General features: G+C 48.7%; 1 protein-coding gene across 1 annotated transcript in view; it reads right to left on the bottom strand.

Moving 5' to 3' along the window:
• The window catches only part of TBXAS1 (thromboxane A synthase 1), a 161,589-nt gene that overhangs the window by 36,600 nt on the left and 118,019 nt on the right, over window positions 1-6,970 (bottom strand). The window lies entirely within an intron of this gene.

Raw genomic sequence — 6,970 nt, 5'->3', positions numbered from 1 at the left:
TGAGTGAGACACTTAATCTTTGAGTTTCAGTTTCTTAATCTCTAAAGTGGAAATTATTTTCTGTATTTAGAGAATATCCAGTTGGTTGTTAGAATTGCTTGGCCCAGTTACACAGAGTGTGTGTTCAATGAACAGTGATTCTTCTTATGTCCTTCATAATTATGATCAATATTAGTCAGTATTGAACACTTGATCCCTAAGGATCACTCCAGGATAGAAACAAGTTGGATGGATTTCCCTGGTGGTACAGTGGATAGGAATCTACCTGCCATTGCAGGAGACGTGAGTTCGATCCCTGGACTGGGAGGACTCCACGTTCCGGGGAGCAACTAAGTCCGTGAGCTGCAACTGCTGAGCCCACATGCCGAAACTACTAAAGCCTGTGCTCCACAGCGGTGAGAGCCCCTCACGCTGCAACTAGAGAGTGGCCCCTGCTCTCCGCAACTAGGGAAAGCCCCAGGGCAGCCACAGAGATCTAGAGTAAGCATAAATAAATGAAAAAAAAAAAAAAAAGAAGTTGGACACGAGTGTTTCTGCAGCAGACCTTAACACAGCTCACATGAACAGCAGAAGGTTACAACTGGCCACAGATCACAGACGGAGAGCGGGGAAGATGGACAACAGCCCTGACATTGTACAAGGGACTCACCGGAAATCAGGCCCAGAAACCAAACCGCCGAATGGTAGGTATGTGTGTCATGGAAACTGACGCGTTCCCTGTGTTCCCTGTGTCATGGAACCTGATGGATTAGAAAACTTCTGGGAATTTTCTAATTAATGTGGTATTCTTGGTTTGCAAGGGCCTCTTCCTTTATAGAGTCATATCAGGTTTATTTACCACGTAAAATTTATGATGAATAATTATGGTGCTCCATAAATGTTTACTGTTATGATGATGATGGTGGTGACCACCGTAATTAGTATCTTGCAGGTCTACAAATCACTAATGTGTGCACAGGCTGGGGAATCATTAAAGGAGCTTTTCAGGGAAAGGTGAGAGGATGCAGGAGGGGAAGGCTCAGAGCAGCCAGAAAAACACCCCTTTCATTTCAGAGATAACACTTGGCCTGAGAAAACCTCCCTGGGGCTCCGTCCTCTTGTTTGTATGATGGAGAAATAGCCCATCCTGCCCCTGGAGGCAGGGCACAGACCAGATGACCTCTTGCGTTTGGTAGCCTCCAGATCCAAGGACCGTAACTCTAGGAGGTGCTATCAAACAAGCCAGTCTGTTCAGTATTTCAGAACAACCACCTAGTGGTTCTCTCCAGGCACGGCCTTTGTTTCTTCGCTCTCTAGATGGGCTGGATCTGAATGACAACACAGTCACAGAAAACCCACTACTTTCTGGTGGTCCAATGAGTGACTTGTCTAAAAACCAAAAAGCAGCTCCAGTCATTATGCATTGTATTTATAAAATTAGTCTTGTCCTTAAGAAAGCAACCCAAGGTCTCTATTAAAGTTAAGTTTGCGTAGACGCTTGCTCCTTGGAAGAAAAGCTATGACAAACCTAGAGAGTGTGTTAAAAAGTAGAGACATCACTTTGCCAACAAAGGTCTGTATAGTCAAAGCTGTGGTTTTTCCAGTAGTCATGTATGGATGTGAGAGTTGGACCATAAGGAAGGCTGAATGCCAAAAATTTGATGCTTTCCAACTGTGGTGTTGGAGAAGACTCTTGAGAGTCCCTGGGACAGCAAGGAGATCAAACCAGTCAATCCTAAAGGAAATCAACCCTGAATATTCATTGGAAGGACTGATGCTGAAGCTGAAGCTCCAATACTTGGGCCACCTGATGTGAAGAGCTGACTCATTGGAAAAGACCCTGATGCTGGGAAAGATTGAAGGCAGGAGGAGAAGGGGGTGACAGAGGATGAGATGGTTGGATGGCATCACATCAATGGATGTGACTTTGAGCAAGCTCTGGGAGATGGAGAAGGACGGGGAAGCCTGATGTACTGCAGTCCATGGGTTGCAAAGAGTCAGACATGACTGAGCGACTGAACAACAACAACAAATATACCTTACAGAAGTATGGCAATGGCTCGTCACCTGGCTTCATCTTAGAGTCACCCAGGGGCTTTTAAAGAAAGGGCTGCCTGGTCCAACTAGTCAGAACCTTGTTGGGTGGATCCCAGCAGATGAGATTTTTTTAGGACATTCTCGGGGAGGTGGGATACCCCTGGGCCGTGATTTGCACTGGGTCCTTTGCTCCGAGCTGCCCTACAGATAAGAGAAGGAAGTGTGAGGAAGTCTCTAGTTGCTGGAAGTCCGATTCTGCCTAGAAGTGGGCTGGGCTGTGCTCTGTAACACCAGGGCTCAGCCCACTTCAGTCAGAGGCTCTGGGAATTTGGGGAGGGGGTGGTCCTGCTCTGATGGCCTCCGAGGAGAGCAGCCACGTGCAGCGGTGATGTCAGGGAGGGGTCAGGTGAGAAGAGCCTCCTTCTGGTCGGAGGGAGGGCAGTATCTCCCTAGCCTCAGGCTTCAGGGCTGTTCCCTGGCTCCTGACCATCCAAGGACTCTCCTTAACTGAAATGAAAATAGATGGCTGCAGCAGCTGTTAGCGATTGGCTGCAGCCGGGAAAGCATTGGATAGATGCTCTAATAGCATCTAATAGAGACCCAGGGAGAGAGAGGACAGTGCTCCTCTCCACCACAGCACCAGGGACTGACAGATGGGGTGGGGGCGTGGGGAGCAGGCTGGTAATGAGGCTGCAAGACAAACATCTCAGATGCTCATTTCCTGCTCTTTACCAAAGAATAGGGGGCTTCCCTGGTGGATCAGCTGGTAAAGAATCCGCCTGCAATGCAGGAGACATGGGATCGATTCCTGGCTCCAGAAGATGCCTAGGAGAAGGAAATGGCAATCCAGTCATATTCTTGCCTGGAGAATCCCATGGACAGAGAAGCCTAGTGGGCTACAGAGTTGGACATGTCCTAGCAACTAAACAACAACAATAAACACCCACACACACATATATATACCCACATACACATACCCAGACACTGTGCCCAGAATCATACATGGATTTGGTCCAATAGCCCTTTCAACAGCCTTATGAGCTACACACTGTTGCAATTCCTATTTAGCAGATAAGAAAAATTGAGGAACAAAGAGAGGATGCCAGTCACCACACCACACTGCCAGCAAGTGGCAGCTCTGTGTTTCCTGAGGACACTGGGCAGGGCTGAGCCTAGCCCTTCCTGGTGGGGCGGCATTGCTCCTGGATCAGAGAGAAGTTGAGGTTTAGTCTGTGTGTGATCGGGAGCCCCTCCCTCAGTGAGTGATTCTTGGCTCTGCCCTCTCCAGGTGTCCCAGCAAAAGGTGATGCCTGTCCCCCAGGAAGGCTGAGAACCACCTTTGACAAATGGGACCTCAAACACAGTGAACGGGTGGGCACGATACCTAGCTGTGCCGTTTCCATGAAAAAAATCTGTCCTTTGTCGAGAACCCCCCTCCGACTGGGCCTCCCACCTCCTCAGCCACTTGAACCAATTTCTCCTGGAGCTGAAGTCCCTGTCTACTGTAAGGAGGTGAGGAGTTGATCCTCTTTCTTGCAGTCTTAAATGACTAATTAAAATGTCTTGGAAACTAAGCCCATTGCAAAAGGAGCCTGGGTGGCTTTCTAAAGCATCTTGTTCATAACCGGAGGGAAGGTGATTCTCTTCTCATCTTTATAATAAGGCGTCTTTTTGCAGGGTATCTGCCTCATGCTTCCTACAGCTCTGGCCCCAGTTTGGTCCCAGCAGGGGAGGCCAGTGGAGTTTAATTACATTCCTCCTATAGGGAACATTCAAGGAATGAGGCTTTGAAACACAACTTGTGCTACCAAAAAGGAAGAAAAAAAAATCAAATTAAGCAAGCAAGAAACCAGCATTGCCTTTTGTGTCCTAGAGACCCAATCTAAATATTTAAATTTTAAAGACAGAATTCTTAAGTGCTTAACTTTATAAACCTTACACATTGCAATTCCTAGGGGAGCCAAACAGTCCCTGTGATATGGAATATTCCTAAGCCTGGAGTAACAGGCTCACGTGGTTGATATTTTTCACACATACCATATTCAGCTATAATGCTGGGGAAAAAAAAAAGCGACTCATAATACTGTCCACAGTCCTGGGGCAAAACAGTCTTACCAGAAAACAGAGTAAATTGAATATCTGGACCACAAGCAAACATTTTAGAAAGGTCTCTTTATTCTCTACTGATTTCTCAATTTTCCTTCCTCTTTCTGTCTCTGAGATGCCCAGTGACTGGCTGTTAGTGAGTGTGGAAGTTGCCTCCTGGCAGAAACTATTAATTTGCTGACTGCTAGTGGACAAATACCATGAACTGAGAGAGAAGTGGAACAAGGGCTAGTGGGTGGGCTGTCAGCCAAGGCAGAGTTCAATCCTCTGTAAGGAAGTGCTTTATCAAGGATAAAGGGAAGATGATAGATAGTGAGTTCCCTGTACCTGGGAGCAATCAAGCAGAGGGGCATGATCTTCTCTCAGATATTAGTTCTGGGTGGGAGGCTGTTCTACCTAACCTCTAAGGTCCCCTTGCAGCCTGAGGGCTCAGCTTCCATCCTTTCCTTGGCATGGCAGGCTCTGGGCCCCATGGGAGCCTTGCGGGAACAAGACTGTAGGTCTACAGGGGCCTTGAGCACCGCTCTCATCTGCCTGCATGTCCCTCGGCAGTGCCTTCTCTCTCTCTGACTTCAGCCTACTTCCTTCCATCCAGTTTGCAGGAACCTCCCTATGCCTCCCCACTGCAAGTTTGCTTTCAGTTAGTCTCCAGTTAGAAAAGGAGTGAACATTCATTCGGGCTTCCCAGGTGGCTCAATGGTAAAGAATCCACCTGCCGTTGCAGGAGTTTCAAGAGACAGGGCTTTTGATCCCTGGGTCGGGAATATCCCCTGGAGAAGAAAATGGCAACCTGTCCATTATCCTGCCAGGATAATCCCATGGACAGGGGAGCCTGGTGGGCTGCAGTCCATGGGATCACAAAGAGTCAGACACAACTAAGCAAGCACTCAGCCACGAATATACGTTCATTCATTAAACATTTATTTGCCACAAGCCTCCTGCATACCAGGTGCTGTTGGAGTGCCTGGGATACACCAGCATGCCAAGCGGAGCCCCTGCTTTCATGGGAATAACACCCTGGTGGGGACTTGATTACAGCACCCCTCCCAGGAGCAGTGGCATTTAATAAGGGATAAGCATTGAGACAAAGGAAGCATCTCCTAATGGCAGAATGTGATGCCCAGTGATGGGTAGATCAAGAAAGTCTTTACATTTGCCCAGGATGTCACCATTCTGAGGTTCCTGCTCCACCACTGGCCAATAGAGTTCACTGAAGTGTGTTTTTTAAAAAAGTGTGTGTTTATTTATTATTTCAGAATCTAATTGTTGGGAATAAAACACAGACTTTTGATGTCTTAAAAGCCCATAATGTGAGCAGTAGTTAAATAAATGAGCCATGCAGTTGAGAATCCAGTTCAGTGCCAAGTAGACCCACCGAACACCGAGCTTCACCTGTGGCGTTCACCTTCCCAACTTTATTTTTAAATTCTTGCTTTTCTGGATTGATGTGAATCAACACCACTGGCTTATTTGCTTTGCAAAGCCCAGCGCCTCTAGAGGCCCAGGTATTGAATATAAAATACTCTGAGTCGCCACATGAAAGACACCAAAATCTGTGCTGATTGGTGTGGCCCACTCCCGGGGGAAGCATCTCTTTGCAGGTCACCTCTCCTCTGCCGAGACGGAACTGCTCTGCAGGGACTCAGGGGAGGTGGGGGTTGGAGCATTCATTGCTGAAAATTCACCACACTGCACTGTGCTGTCGTGCCACACTTGGCCGGGTGGCCCAGAAAACACACTTGTAAGTCCTTCCAGCTCTCAGTCAGCCTCCCACTTGCCCACCCCCAGTGCACACACGTGGGACATCGCCGTGTGGGTACAGGCTTCTGGGACGGCCAGAGGCTCCCAAGTTGGCAGTGGGTCATGGGGTGGAGTGGGAGAGCTTCTGTATCTCTCTGAACCTGGGGAAGAGAGCCAGAAGAAGACTCAGGGAAAGAGAGAGAGCAAGAAGGCTAAGAGGTGCTGTAGATGTTGAAGAGAGGAGAGGAAACAGAGAAATGAGGTAGATGAGAAGGGACTGGAAAGAGAGGAAGAGGCCAGGGAGCCGCCCAGATCTCTTGAGTTCTGGACAGCACAAGGCCTGGGGATGCGGCTGCCACTGCTGAGGTCCCTGGGGGTGGTTCAAAGTCAGAGCAGGTCGGTTTCCCCACGGGTCACTTTGGCCATCAGATGGTGAAGAATCTGCCTGCAATGCAGGAGACCCTGAGGGTTCGATCCCTCTGTGGGGAAGATGCCCTGGAGAAGGGAATGGTAACCCACTCCAGTATTCTTGCCTGGAGAATTCCCTGGACAGAGGAGCCTAGTGGGCTACAGTCCATGGGGTCACAAAAGAGTCAGACATGACTGAGCGACTAATACATGCTGTGTCTTTGGACATCTTCAATCAATGTGGCAGCATTTGAGCCCTCGGTGGTGCGTGTATCTGAGAACTTGAACACCGGGGCCCCTGTCCCCCTGATCCAGGTTGGCTGTTCACCTTGCTTTGGGGATTCTTGAGTTGTCTAAAGATGGGCACAGAGATGCCTCCTATCCTGTCTTCCTTCTTCCTTCCTGGAATTGGTGTTTGAAAGCAGTAGCCACAAATCCTAATTAACAAGATGGAGATCCAGGCATACACCAGGGAAACTGTCAAGACTTCTCTGCTCTGATGTTAGTTGTTGGGATACCAGGGGAGGGTGAGAGAGTCTGCTTCTCTGGGGCAGACACTTCCAGAGAGGACAGGAAAGTGGGCAAGTTGGACACATCCCAGGGTTCTCCCCCTGCAGCTCCTGCTCCTGCAGTGAAAACAGTATAGCCCCCTGGGGAGAGAGCATCAGAAACATTCTCTTTGCCATGGCCTTTCAACTGA

This window comes from Dama dama, chromosome 18, assembly GCF_033118175.1.
Source record: "Dama dama isolate Ldn47 chromosome 18, ASM3311817v1, whole genome shotgun sequence".
Taxonomy (NCBI): domain Eukaryota; kingdom Metazoa; phylum Chordata; class Mammalia; order Artiodactyla; family Cervidae; genus Dama; species Dama dama.
This window is presented reverse-complemented; position numbering and strand designations above follow the sequence as displayed.